Raw genomic sequence first — 14703 nt, 5'->3', positions numbered from 1 at the left:
AAACTGTATGGTTTGCATTAAAGTTTATAATATCAAAGGGAGTTCAATGAATTTATAGCTGCCTGGCCAGCTGTAAAACATGAACAGTCAGTGGTGAAGGTAGTGGGTCTATTCTAAAGGCCGAGACAGACCCTGATGGTATTTTCTCAAGGTTGAGAATGAGGCCAAACCATAAACATGATTTTTATACAATGATGTTGAAAGATTAGTGGAATCTGTGTGGGTTGCTGGACAGGTAGGATGACTGACAGTGTCGGTGAACAGGTGGTCACGTGTCAGGTGACAGAGGAATGTATGAGACTTGAGGCAGGAATTCGCGTGGACCATAAAGTGGTATATTTACTGGTAGTCTGTGCTGCATCACAAAGGAAACAAATAACATGTATACAATCAAATTCATAATCAAAGATCAAATCATAGCAGTCATTATTAACAATTCACATTACACAATATGTTTCAAGCGTGCGCTCCAAGCCGCGCTCCGCGGTGATAACTATAAACAATAACTGAATGGCCCACTCTCCCGATCACCACAGATCATTCTGATGAAAGGTAAGAGTCGGTGGACTTACGTGGATTCATGGACGCACAGAACTTCTGGATCAGATGGATTTAGGAAGAGAAAGCAGCGAGACCAGGCGATGGCAATTTCCTCCTTTTATAGAGTTGAGATCTGTAGGACATTTCCACCTGACCTAATTAAAGCGCCCTGGCCCAGCTGAGTAAATGGCAATTAAGTAAAGGAGTATTCCACCAACTCCATGGGCCTTTTCTACAGCCACCCCGGAAATTTGTTAATTTCCACATTCCTCAAAAGGCTCATTGCTCCCCGTCCTCTGTCATCTCAGGGAGAGGAATCAGTCGGGCAACTGGCCGGATATATGTCCGGTTCTTCACCTGGATTTCCACTGATCTAACACGACCATCGGTCCCAGGCATGGTCTTAGTTATACGGCCCACCGGCCAGGAGGCTCGAGGCAGCTGAGGGTCCACCATCATTACTACTTGGCCAGTTTCCAGGCTGGCCATTTCTCTCCGCCATTTCCCTCTGTGCTGTAGACTTGGTAGGTAATCCCGAATGAATCGGGCCCAAAAATGGTCAGCTAAGATTTGGCTGTGTCGCCACCGGCGTCTGCCGACGAGGTTGGTATCAGCATACATGGCTTGAGGAAGTGACGCATCTCGGCGTCCCATCAAGAGCATACTCGGTGTAACCGGATCGGGGTCAGCGATGTCTGCAGAGAGATATCCCAAGGGTTTGGAGTTCAGAATCCCTTCCACCTCTATCAGGACAGTCCTCAAGACCGTTTCAGTGACAGTTTGGTCCCCTAGTACGACTCGTAAGGCCGTCTTTACAGATTTGATCTCTCGCTCCCATGTTCCTCCAAAATGAGGAGCGCCTGGAGGGTTAAATTTGAATGAGATTTGTTGGTCCATCAGCTGATCCTGGAAGCTGGGTTCCATGGCTTTGAAGGCTTCCTCCAACCTGGCTTCTCCTGCCTTGAAGTTCGTACCTCTGTCAGCCAGGATCTCGTAGGGTTTCCCCGTCGGGAGATAAACCGCCGTAGGGCCATGAGGAAGGCTTCCGTATCCAAACTCTCCAGTAGGTCCAGGTGGACACATCTGGTTGTCATACACTTGAATAGAATGCCCCAGCGCTTTTCCACACGACGACCTAACTTGATCATCAAGGGCCGAAGCAATCTACTCCTGTTGACCAGAAGGGTGGTTTAAGGAGGTGCAAAAGCAGGGGGTAAATCTGCCATTTTGGGCACCGTAGCTCCGGCCCGCCATCTCTGACATTCTACGCAGGCGTATTGGTGCTAACGAATGGCTTCGTCCTCCAATTATCCAGTACTTCCGCCTCATCTCCCCATAGACCCTCTCTGGCCCTGGTGGAGAAGCCGCTCATCATAACTCTTGATGAGGAGCCTGGTAAGAGGGTGTCTGGAGTCGAGGATAATTGGGTGGATAGCATCTGGGTCCAAAACCTCCGCTTGGCGCAGCCTCCTCCAACTCTGATCACTCCAAGGATTGGATCATATTTCTAACAATCTGTAATCTGCCTTTTTGGATCTGGGGCAAGAGAGAAAGACGGCTGCCCTTAGCCACTTCCCTACCGGCTTTCAGAGCTTTTAACTCCTCAGGGAAGCTAACTGCTTGTGCTTGCTGGAGGAGTAGTGTCTCTGCCTTAGGTAGGTATAAAGCCACCCCATCTGAGGTCTGGTTTGTGGCTGTGATCAGATCCGGCAGTGTTTGGGATTGTGTTAGGTCAGGGAGAGCCGTTGTTGGTTCCGTAGAAATACTGTAGCATTGGGCGGACTTCCTTAACTCATGAGCTTCAGTTGGTTGCGGAGGGGCCGCACGCCTGGGGGCTGTCGGCCACTCGTTCTCTGGTTGGGACAAGAATGGTGGTCCCAAGCTCCAGCGATGGGGTTTAGCCAATTCCTTGAGGGTTTTACCTCTAGTAATGTCATCAGCAGGATTGTTTATGCTATCAACATACCTCCAGTCCTGGACTTCTGTTAGGTCTTGGATTTCCGCAATGCGAGTCCCGACAAACACCTTATACCTGCAGGACTCCGACTTGAGCCATGTCAATACAGTGGTCGAATCACTCCAGTAGATGATCCTTTGGATTGGCAAGGTGAGCTCGGCTCGCAAGGTAGAGGCCAACTGGGCTCCGGAAAGGGCAGCACTGAGTTCCAGCCTAGGCATTGACAACTGCTTCTTGGGTGCGACCCTGGACCTGGCCATGACAAAGGAGACATGGGTGTGGCCTGCCTCCATAAGGTTATGAATCTCTCGGTTATGAACTTCTGCAAGCTCAGGATTCTTCACCAGGCGTCGCTCTGTTCCACGCAGTAGTGGGAGTACAGCCCGTGTCATGGTTGCCAGAGGAGGATGGTTGGGCACCTGTAGCAGTGGGGTTGCATACCTGCGAACGCCATCCATTTCAGTGGTGGTGGTCCTCTTCTCCAGGAGGTCTAATGCATAGGAGTCATGTTTTGAGCGAGTGACCTCCTGTAGCTTCTGGTTGGAGAAGGTGTCCATCTTCCATAGCATCTCAACATTCCGAAGGAGGTCAGTGGCTGCATCTGGATTGCTTCTGGTGAAGAGGACTTGCTGTGACTGTACAGCTTGGGTGGAGAGAAGTAGATGGGATGGACCTTGCACAGCCCAACCCAAGGATGTATGGACAGCAATGGGTCCTCCTTCTGGTCCAGCTCGTATAGGCTCAGTCGGGGTGACGAGATGTGGGTGGTCTGACCCAATCAGGATAAGTGGTGCTACTCTGGCCAGGTTAGGAAGAGGCAATCCTCGTAGATGAGGATATTGTTTCTGTAGAACACTTACCGGGCAGGAGTGCTCTGCGAGATTCAAGCCATCTGCCGTGAAGGCATTGGTGATGTTATAGGCCACGCCCCTGTTTCCTGAAGGTGAAATGCTGAAGGTTACAGCAGAGCCTTTCATTTGGATAACATCATGTCGCACCGTTCTGAGATTAAGGGTCTCGGGGGTCCCTTCCAGGTTAAGCTGACGGGTGGCCGCTGTGAGAATGATTGTTCTTTCTGACCCATCGTCTAGAACGGCGAATGTATCAATGCTTCTCCCTTCACTTTGCAGAGTGACCTTGACCACCTTCAACATGACCCTTGGAGACCGGTTCTGCTGGTCGAGATACAGCTCCTTTGCAGCTCCTACCATGAGCATACTCTGCTCCTTCTTTGCTTGGGGAAATAGATCATGCAACACGGTGAGATGGATTTCTTTACAGCGGTTGCAGGGTTTCCTCAATGTGCAGGTCTCCACCTTATGGCTACGGGCACACTTGTAGCATCGTCGCCTGAAGTGATCCAGGCCTTCAATTGAGTTTGAGTGAGCTTTTTTACTCTGGGGCATGAGCCAAGGAAGTGCCCCTTACTATTGCAATATGGGCAGTAAGGCTGGAATTTGATGTTCTTGCTCTTGAGAGGGGTCTTCTTCCCGGGTTCCTCCCTGGCCTCACTATTTAAGTACATGGTAGTGGGATTTGGTCTTTTCTGTCCCTGCTGGCGTTCAAACTCCTTCCTTCCCCCTGTGGCTATGGCGGAGATTGTGGCCTGGTGAGCGATGCTCTTCGCCTTTGCCTTCACCTCCAACCATGTGGCCAGGTCTCTGAGAGCATAGGTGCTTCTCGAGCCCTCTTTCAGGATGCCCTTATTCAAACAATGTTCAATGAAACTGTCTCTGAGGTACACTGGAAGTTTGCTAAGAAGCCTGTCCACGTGGGAGCCACATTTTAGCTCGTTCCTGTCTTCTCCTTCAACGGATTGGAGCATAGAGGTCAGGGATTGGACAGCCAGGGAGAATTCTTGGAAGGCAGCATGGTCTCCCATTTTAATTGGAGACGTGTTCAGGATGTTGTTTAGTTCATTCTGGACTAGCTGACGTGGCTCACCATATCTCGCCTTCAGGGCCTGGAGAGCTGTCGTGTATGGTGTTGCGGAGTGCATAAATGATTGGGCCAGCCTGTATGCACTTGGAAACCGCAAATGATCCATTAGTACTTGGTATTTGTAGCGTTCTGACAGATGACTGTGAATACCCAGTAGACTCTCCAATGCCATTTCCAAAAGGACAAATTCACTCTCCTTTCCATTTTCAAAGTATGGCAGTTTGGGTCTGGGAATTCCATAGGCTGAGGCTACTAGAAGTTTCATAATGTTGGCTCCCTCTTCTGGTTGCGTGAAGGATAAACCCGGTACTTCTGATGAGCCCACTGTGGCCTCATTGGGCCGGTCACCTACTGTCCCAGATCCACCATTTGTGGCAGCCGGAATTGGGCGAGAGCCCTCCGACCTGTTGTTTGAGGACTGGCCTGGCCCTGGATGAAAGGAACGATTTGCCTTGGTTGGTAATTGGCGGAAAGGCGAAGGAGTGATGCTTTGTCCAGATGGAGGAATGCTAACTTGTGTCACTGGCATAGAGGGCGTTGGCGGAGCGGCCCGTCTCCCGTGCTCCGTGTTGGCTGTTGACCCCGGAGCCTCCGAGGACTGTGTGCCATGCTGTACCAGAGGGGCAGATTGGGAAAGAAAGGCAGACAGTTCAGGTCCATGTGGAGGGGTGGTCAGGTCAACTCCCTGTTCGTTCCTCTCCAGGAAGGATGAGACCATCCGTGCCTCCTCTAATTCCCTTCTGGCTTGACGATGCCGTCGCTGCTGTGCCAGGTCCTTGGCAATGAATTCCCTTTCCTGTAGAGCTCTACGGGCCTGCACATCCAATTGGTGACATCGTTCGTCAGCCTGTTGTTCCTCCTCAATCTGACGCTCAATCTCCTCCAAAGCTAATAGTTTCATCCTCTCTTGTAGGACAGCGTTCTGTGAATTGCTGAGGGCTAGTGAATGGCGGCTGCCATGGCCACTTCCAAAGGGGTATCCACTGGTCGAACTCCCACTCCGTCTAGAGTGCTTCGACGATTTCCCATTAGTTAAGGGGTGAGCGGAGCCTGCCTCTGGAAGCTGGTCGACCTGTGCAGTGGGAGTTACCTCTTCCATAGGTTCCTCACGTAGACCACTTTCCTGATCCAAAGCAGTTTCCGGTCCTTGGCTCAGAGGGGATGGTTGATGGCTGAAACATATAGTTGATCCATCAACTCTTTGAGCTCTGGTGGGCTTGCCCTTTGATGTCGGAACCTCGACCACATAGTCCTTAAGATAACCAGGTGCTTGCCTGGTTCTTCTGGTGCTGCTGGTGGTTGAGGATGAAGCCTTTGTTACTTTAGGCTTAGCTCCTGGATATTTTCTTTGTTCCAAGACCTTTCTCTCAGCTGCTCTCTCCTCCTCTCTTCTTCCTTCCAGTGGAGAGAATTCTTCCCTCTCCGCCTCCATTTCCTTTTCACCTGTCTTTGGTTCAGTCATCATCCAGCTCAAAGGACCATTGAAAGATTAGTGGAATCTGTGTGGGTTGCTGGACAGGTAGGATGACTGACAGTGTCGGTGAACAGGTGGTCACGTGTCAGGTGACAGAGGAATGTATGAGACTTGAGGCAGGAATTCGTGGACCATAAAGTGGTATATTTACTGGTAGTCTGTGCTGCATCACAAAGGAAACAAATAACATGTATACAATCAAATTCATAATCAAAGATCAAATCATAGCAGTCATTATTAACAATTCACATTACACAATATGTTTCAAGCGTGCGCTCCAAGCCGCGCTCCGCGGTGATAACTATAAACAATAACTGAATGGCCCACTCTCCCGATCACCACAGATCATTCTGATGAAAGGTAAGAGTCGGTGGACTTACGTGGATTCATGGACGCACAGAACTTCTGGATCAGATGGATTTAGGGAAGAGAAAGCAGCGAGACCAGGCGATGGCAATTTCCTCCTTTTATAGAGTTGAGATCTGTAGGACATTTCCACCTGACCTAATTAAAGCGCCCCTGGCCCAGCTGAGTAAATGGCAATTAAGTAAAGGAGTATTCCACCAACTCCATGGGCCTTTTCTACAGATGTCCTAGTGGAAGGAAGATTCCATTGGTGTTTTATTAGCCCAGACAAGGGATGTGCTGTAACATTGTTTTTGCATGAATTTGAATGAAACTTACTCATTTTGCCAGAAGCAGATTAATGTTGTGTAGGGCCATTTTTTTCACTTCCTATTTGATGGTAATATATTGCTTCAGCATTTGCAATGGATGCAAGGATCAATAATATTTTAATTGGAACTTAAGCTTATTAGGTGCAGTGTTCACACCTGCCTACTTGAGCTGGGCGATGTGGAGAAAGATCCTTTCGCGATAATTTGCCTGAATTATAAATACTCTAAGTTTATTACATGAATCCGCTTTTTTTGTTTAAATGATCCTTTAAAGTACTACTACTAGTTTGATGGTTGTAGCCATCAATTGCCCCACTAACAACCACCCATATTAGCAAAGAAGGTGTGGTGGTACACACAGAAGTGCATCTGCACTGGGGGCTAGCACAATGACTTGGATGATTTGAGCAAGGACGTGTACCACCACACCTTCTTTGAGATGCTGGGCTCCTGGTCCTTCGGAGACTACTTTAAGGTAAACCAGGCAGACCAACCAACCGCCTGTTAGATAGTGTTGTCATCTGACCTGTTATGAGGTCAATGTGGATGCGTGTTAGAAAGATGAATTGCTTTCTCTCATTTCCTTTCCTGCTGACTCCTCTCCCTGCAGCACCTTGCCTGCACCATGGCCCTGGAGTTGCTGACTAAGGAGTTTGGGATTCCCATCGAGTGCTTGTATGTCACCTACTTCGGGGGTCACGAAGAAGCTGGGCTGGAGCCGTATCTGTAGTGTAAACAGATCTGTCTGGACCTCTGGTGAGTGAGTTTCACGAGTAGGAAATTCTGGGCAGAACTAATAGGGCTATTAGGTATCAAAATCTACCTGAATGATAGAAATATCCTGACCCCTTCTACTCTTGTTAATGTGGTTAGTAACACTATGTGTTGGTTGATAAGTCTCTCAGGTAGAGGTTGACCGATTAATCGGCTTGGCCGATCAATTGGGGCCGATTTAACATTTTCATAACAATCTGTAATCTGCCTTTTTGGATGCCGATTATGGCCAATTACATTGCAATCCACAAGGAGACTGTGGCAGGCTGACCACCTGTTACACGAGTGCAGCATCAAAAGGACCTTGTGGCTGCAAGTATCAAGGTAGTTGCTAGCTAGCATTAAACTTATCTTATAAAAAACAATCAATCTTCACATAATCACTAGTTATAATTACACATGGTTGATGATATTAAGAGGTTAACTAGCTTGATCTATGTTGCAGATAATCAATGCGAACTGTGTAAAGCTCTTAATTCATCATCAAATCACAGCCTACTTCAACTTCTCAAAACAGGTGATGATTTAACAAAAGCCATTTGCCAATAAAGCACAATCGTTGCACAAATGTAACTAACCATAAACATCAATGCCTTTCTTAAAATTAATACACAAGTATATATATTTTTAAACCTGCATAATTCATGTGGGTGACTTCCGGGTTGGATGCGTGCTATGTTAAGAAGCAGTGTGGCTTGGTTGGTTTGTGTTTTGGAGGACGCGTGGCTTTCGACCTTCGTCTCTCCCAAACCCATAGGGAGTTGTAGCGATGAGACAAGATAGTAACTACTAACAATTGGATACCACGAAATTGGGGAGAAAAGGGGGTAAAATTTAAAAAAAAATGTTTTAAAATAATTTCATGTTAGTAGGCAATTTTAACTAGGGAAATTGTCACCTCTTGTGTTCAGTGCAAGCAGAGTCAGGGTATATGCAGCAGTTTGGGCCACCTGGCTCGTTGCGAACTGTGTGAAGCTCATTTCTTCCTAACAATGACCATAATTAATTTGCCAGAATTGTACATAATTATGACATAACATTGAAGGTTGTGCAACTTAACAGCAATATTTAGACCCGTTAGATAAAATATGGAACAGTTCTGTATTTCACTGAAAGAATAAACATTTTGTTGTCGAAATTATAGTTTCTGGATTTGGCCATATTAATGACCAAAGGCTTGTATTTCTGTGTGTTTATTATAATTAACTATATGATTTGATATTTGATAGAGCAGTCTGACTGAGCGGTGATAGGCAGCAGCAGGCTCGTTAGCATGAATTCAAACAGCACTTTCCTGCATTTGCCAGCAGCTCTTAGCAATGCATGAAGCACAGCGCTTTTTATGACTTCAAGGCTATCAACTCCCGAGATTAGGCTGGCAATACTAAAGTGCCTATAAGATCATCCAATAGTCAAGGTATATGAAATACAAATGGTATAGAGAGAAATAGTCCTATAATTCCTATAATAACTTCAACCTAAAACTTCTTAACTGGGAATATTAAAGACTCATGTTAAAAGGAACCACCAGCTTTCATATGTTCTGAGTAAGGCACTTAAACGTTAGCTTTTTTACGTGGCACATATTGCACCTTTACTTTCTTCTCCAATACTGTGTTTTTGCATTATTTAAACCAAAATGAACATGTTTCATTATTTATTTGAGACTAAATTGATTTTATTTATGTGTTATATTAAGTTCAAATAAAAGTGTTCATTGTTCATTCAGTATTGTTGTAATTGTCATTATTACAAATATATATATATATAAAAATTGGCTGAATAACCGGTATCGGCTTTTTTTTGGGGTCCTCCAATAATCGGTATCGGCATTAAAAATAAATAAATAATCGGTCGACCTCTACTCTCAGGGTACGGTACCCTTTTCAATCCTAAAGACGGCATTCTACTGGTTACAAAAACAGTCATTCCCTCCTTTGGGACTCACCTGTTTTACCTGTGTGTCCTCTCTGGTTGACAGGCTCGCATTCTGCCAGGCAGCATGAAGGATGACTTCTGGGAGAAGGGGACACAGGTCCTTGTGGGCCCTGCAGTGAGATTCACTTTGACTGTATCGGGGGGAGAGATGCTACCTGCCTGGTCAATATGGTCGACCCCAACGTGCAGGAGATCTGGAACCTGGTGTTCACCCAGTTCAACAGGTAAAACATGGAAAATAAGTGGCTTGCAATAAGCTGTCTTATGTGTAATAAACGTTTGCACACATGGTGCCCTACTCCTGTTCAGGTTTATACAGTCCTGTATAATAAATATGCAGATGCCCACATAGTCACATACAAGCACTATGATGTCACTGAACCTGTTTCCCCCTCCTCACCAGGGAGTCTGAGACAGAGCTGAATCCCCTGCCTATGAAGTGTTGATACAGGCATGGGTCTGGAGCGTCTGGTCCAACTATGACACAGACCTGTTCATGCCCTACTTCCAAGCCATCCAGAAGGCAAGCACCACTGCCAGTCATTATTTATTGAATCGTGTGTTCTCTGTCCTCTGAATGACCTCGTTGACTGTACCACTGTGGTTGTTCCAAACAGGGCACAGGAGCCAGGGACTACACAGGAACGGTTGGTGCTGAGGACATCAATGGCATTGACATGGCCTACTGTGTCCTGGCTGACCACGCCCACACCATCACCATCGCCCTCTGTGATGAGGGCAGGCCAGACAACACAGGGAGAGGGTGCCCTTTCAACTGTCTGGCTGACCACGCCCACACCATCACCATCGCCCTCTGTGACGAGGGCAGGCCAGACAACACAGGGAGAGGGTGCCCTTTTAACTGTCTGACTGTCTTTCATCTATGCTTGTCTGAACATCAGTCTGTTAATGTGGACATGTTAACCCTCTCCCACTGTTTGTGTGCAGTTGTGTTGCTCTCACGAGAAGCTGGGTGCTCAGAGAGGCTTCTTTGCCACCTTAGTTGATGTGGTGGTAGAGTCCCTAGTATGAAATCTCATCCCTTACCTGTCTTCCTCTGCTGTCCCCTCTCTCCAAGGTGATGACTTCCCTGAGCTGAAGAAGGACCATGACATGGTGAAGGATATCATCAATGAGGAGGAGGAGCAGTTCCTCAAGACACGCAGCAGGGGGCGAAAGATCCTGGACAGAAACATCCAGAGTCTGGGAGAGAGCAAGACCATCCCTGGTACTGAAGGGCCACATTAGAATATGGGATCAATTAGAAACTTTTAAGTTGTTGTCAAAACAGAATGTTTCTGAACTTGTTTCTCTCCTCTTTCTCTCCCTGTGTAGGTGACACAGCCTGGTTGCTGTATAACACAAATGGTTTCCCAGTGGATCTCACGGCGCTCTTCGCTGAGGAGAGGGGGATGATGGTGGACGTTACAGAGGGGGATGTTGGAGAAATGGTGACCAGTAGAAAAGATAGAGCCTTGGATTGGCATGGGAGTTTATGTGAATTTCTGCATTTGCCTGTCTTGAGTACTGATTTGCGGATGTACAAAGACAGGAATGCTTTCCTCTCTGTCAGCATTTCTCAGTCAGCATTGCACTATTAAGTGAGAAGTGCCTTGCTCTGCTGATTAGATAAATCAGTATTTACAGTACATTACAGATCCATCACATTGCAGTGGTAATTCATAATGAAAAGCTCCTTTCCACATAGGAGTGAAGGTCAAAATCACTTCAATAAAGCCATATGATATCAGTGCTAAACATGCAAGTTGGCTTTCTATCTAAAGAATGAGTATGATGCTTCAGCATAATGAATGACTGATCCAGCATTAGAGTAAAGTTAGTTGCAGGTTTTTTGCAATGGAAATAGATCTGAGATTGAGGATTTGGGCTAAGGCTTTCTCCTCCATGTCTCAGGGAAGGGCTCTGGGGAAGAGGACCACATCATGCTGGACATCTATGCCACAGAGGACCTATGCAATCAGGGCATCGCTGCTACTGACGACTCACCCAAGTACAGCTACAGTGCTGGCGACTCACCCAAGTAAAGCTACAGTGCTGACGACTCACCCAAGTACAGCTACAGTGCTGACGACTCACCCAAGTACAGCTACAGTGCTGACGACTCACCCAAGTACAGCTACAGTGCTGACGACTCACCCAAGTACAGCTACAGTGCTGACGACTCACCCAAGTACAGCTACAGTGCTGACGACTCACCCAAGTACAGCTACAGTGCTGACGACTCACCCAAGTACAGCTACAGTGCTGACGACTCACCCAAGTACAGCTACAGTGCTGACGACTCACCCAAGTACAGCTACAGTGCTGACGACTCACCCAAGTACAGCTACAGTGCTGACAAGTCACCCAAGTACAGCTACAGTGCTTAAGACTCATCCAAGTACAGCTACAGTGCTGACAAGTCACCCAAGTACAGCTACAGTGCTGACGACTCACCCAAGTACAGCTACAGTGCTGAAGACTCATCCAAGTACAGCTACAGTGCTGAAGACTCATCCAAGTACAGCTACAGTGCTGACGACTCACCCAAGTACAGCTACAGTGCTGAAGACTCATCCAAGTACAGCTACAGTGCTGAAGACTCATCCAAGTACAGCTACAGTGCTGACGACTCACCCAAGTACAGCTACAGTGCTGAAGACTCATCCAAGTACAGCTACAGTGCTGAAGACTCATCCAAGTACAGCTACAGTGCTGGCGACTCACCCAAGTAAAGCTACAGTGCTGACGACTCACCCAAGTACAGCTACAGTGCTGGCGACTCACCCAAGTACAGCTACAGTGCTGACGACTCACCCAAGTACAGCTACAGTGCTGACGACTCACCCAAGTACAGCTACAGTGCTGACGACTCACCCAAGTACAGCTACAGTGCTGAAGACTCACCCAAGTACAGCTACAGTGCTGACGACTCACCCAAGTACAGCTACAGTGCTGGCGACTCACCCAAGTAAAGCTACAGTGCTGACGACTCACCCAAGTACAGCTACAGTGCTGACGACTCACCCAAGTACAGCTACAGTGCTGACAAGTCACCCAAGTACAGCTACAGTGCTGACGACTCACCCAAGTACAGCTACAGTGCTGACAAGTCACCCAAGTACAGCTACAGTGCTGAAGACAGCTACAGTGCTGAAGACTCATCCAAGTACAGCTACAGTGCTGAAGACTCATCCAAGTACAGCTACAGTGCTGACGACTCACCCAAGTACAGCTACAGTGCTGAAGACTCATCCAAGTACAGCTACAGTGCTGAAGACTCATCCAAGTACAGCTACAGTGCTGAAGACTCATCCAAGTACAGCTACAGTGCTGACGACTCACCCAAGTACAGCTACAGTGCTGAAGACTCATCCAAGTACAGCTACAGTGCTGAAGACTCATCCAAGTACAGCTACAGTGCTGAAGACTCATCCAAGTACAGCTACAGTGCTGAAGACTCATCCAAGTACAGCTACAGTGCTGACGACAGCGGCAAATATGGACAGAAACAAAATCAACTCAATTTCATTCACCAACTCAAAGATGGTTTGCTTGATATTTATTCAAATCAGTTTCTTGCTTGTGCCAGTGTTTTAATCTCTTTATATGTTTCTGTGGTTGTCCCACAGTTTGAGCAGGCTGTGGGGACAGGGCTGGCTCTGAGAAGGGAGCGTGCCTTCGTGGATGAGGTAACGACAGGGCAGGAGTGTGGGATTCTGCTGGACCATACCTCCTTCTATGCTGAGCAGGGAGGACAGAGCTTTAACGGGGGCTACATTCTGAGGAAGGACGACTCTGGAGATGACGTAAGGACAGGACAATCAAACTATGGGCGTTATTGTATCAAGCATATCAAACCTTTGAAACAATGTAAGGTCAAGCCACAGGGAGGAGAGGTTCATATCACACTCAGGTTCATGGTGGATACGTGCTGCTTGTAGGAACCGTTTGTGGCACTCTGGAGGTGGGCGACTGCGTCATCCTACACGTGTACGAGGTAATACATCACTCAAAGGTACATTTTATGACTCAGTTTTGAGATATTTTCTCAACTGACTTGGTATTGAAAGAAATTCATTACATGTCTCTCTTTTGTCCACCCTCCACCGTCTCTCTCCCAGGCTGGTCATAGGCCCATCATGAGTAACCACACTGCCACCCACATCCTGAACTTTACCCTGCGGGGGGTCCTGGGAGAGGCTGACCAGTGTGGCTCCCTGGTGGCTCCTGACCGCCTGCACTTTGACTTCACCGCCAAGGGTGCTCTGTGCACAGGAGCGGTGCGACGCACAGAGAAGATTGATTCATGACGCAAAGGTGAGAGGTCATAGGCCACTGAAAGTATGAGTAGGGGTATGCTATTTTCTGTTTGATCAAGTTTGTATTTACACAGATCTATGGTTTCAGGTGTTATTGATCTCAGGCCTTTTGTCGATTGTTTAATTTTCGCATTCCTGGGCTGCTTTGCTTCTTCTTTGGCAAACAACACCATTGCGCCTTAACATTCCGCCTATCTCCCTTTTACTGTTATACAATATGTCACCCCAAGGCGCCTGTCATTATTTTCTCCTCCTCACAGAATGCAATGTTTTCAAGCACGTATTACCAAGTCACTGTGTTGTTGCAGTCTCTGGGCATAGCGGTGATCTCCCAGTGGGAGAAAGATGAGATGAGGGAGGCTTTGAAGGGACTGAAGAAGACCATGGATGACCTGGACCGTTCCAACAAGGCTGATGTCCAGAAGAGGGTGAGAGAGCGCGGGGAGCCAGGTCTAGGCTAAGAGGGGTTGATAGAGGTTTTAGGACCGTGTGAAGGGATTAGTACATGTCAGAAAATTGATTGCAGGGCCAACGAAGCTGAAAAGATCATCTGTTTATGCCAAGTTCCCCAGGTAAGCCATGCATCTAACCTACATGTGTATTTGCATCCATTCACACCATAATTCACAGACTCCTTATTTGTGCTTAAAGCAATAACTTGCATATTTTGTTGGGACAGTATCTTATCTGTTCACTCTCTCCTCTACCAGGATGTTGCCAACCGAGGTCTGAAGGCCAATGAGGGTGTGCAGGAGCTTAGCCCTCTGATGGATGGCAAGGGTGGTGGCAGGGATATATCTGCCCAGGGCACTGGCAGGAACACACACTGTAGAAAAAAACACCACAAATGGCCAACCGGTTTGCCTGCCTTATTAAACTGGGTGAAAACTAATATGGAGGAGACTGGGGTGTGGTGAAGGATTGTAGGGAAAACCCTTACCACCCCCACTGGAATGTTCCAGTTGTTCTCTGTGACTCTGGACATTCCAGGCAGGGAATTGTAAAGGAACATTCACCCATCTAATGGTTAGAAAGGGAAGAAGATGCACGAGCCCTCTGTCTCTTTCTCTGAAAGGGAGA

General features: G+C 47.4%; 1 pseudogene; it reads left to right on the top strand.

The window, feature by feature from the left end:
• The window catches only part of LOC123989854, a 19129-nt pseudogene extending 4426 nt beyond the window's left edge, over positions 1-14703 (top strand).

Source organism: Oncorhynchus gorbuscha, linkage group LG02 (assembly GCF_021184085.1).
Source record: "Oncorhynchus gorbuscha isolate QuinsamMale2020 ecotype Even-year linkage group LG02, OgorEven_v1.0, whole genome shotgun sequence".
Lineage (NCBI taxonomy): Eukaryota > Metazoa > Chordata > Actinopteri > Salmoniformes > Salmonidae > Oncorhynchus > Oncorhynchus gorbuscha.
Note: the sequence above shows the minus strand (reverse complement) of the source record. Positions and strands in the feature narration are given on the sequence as shown.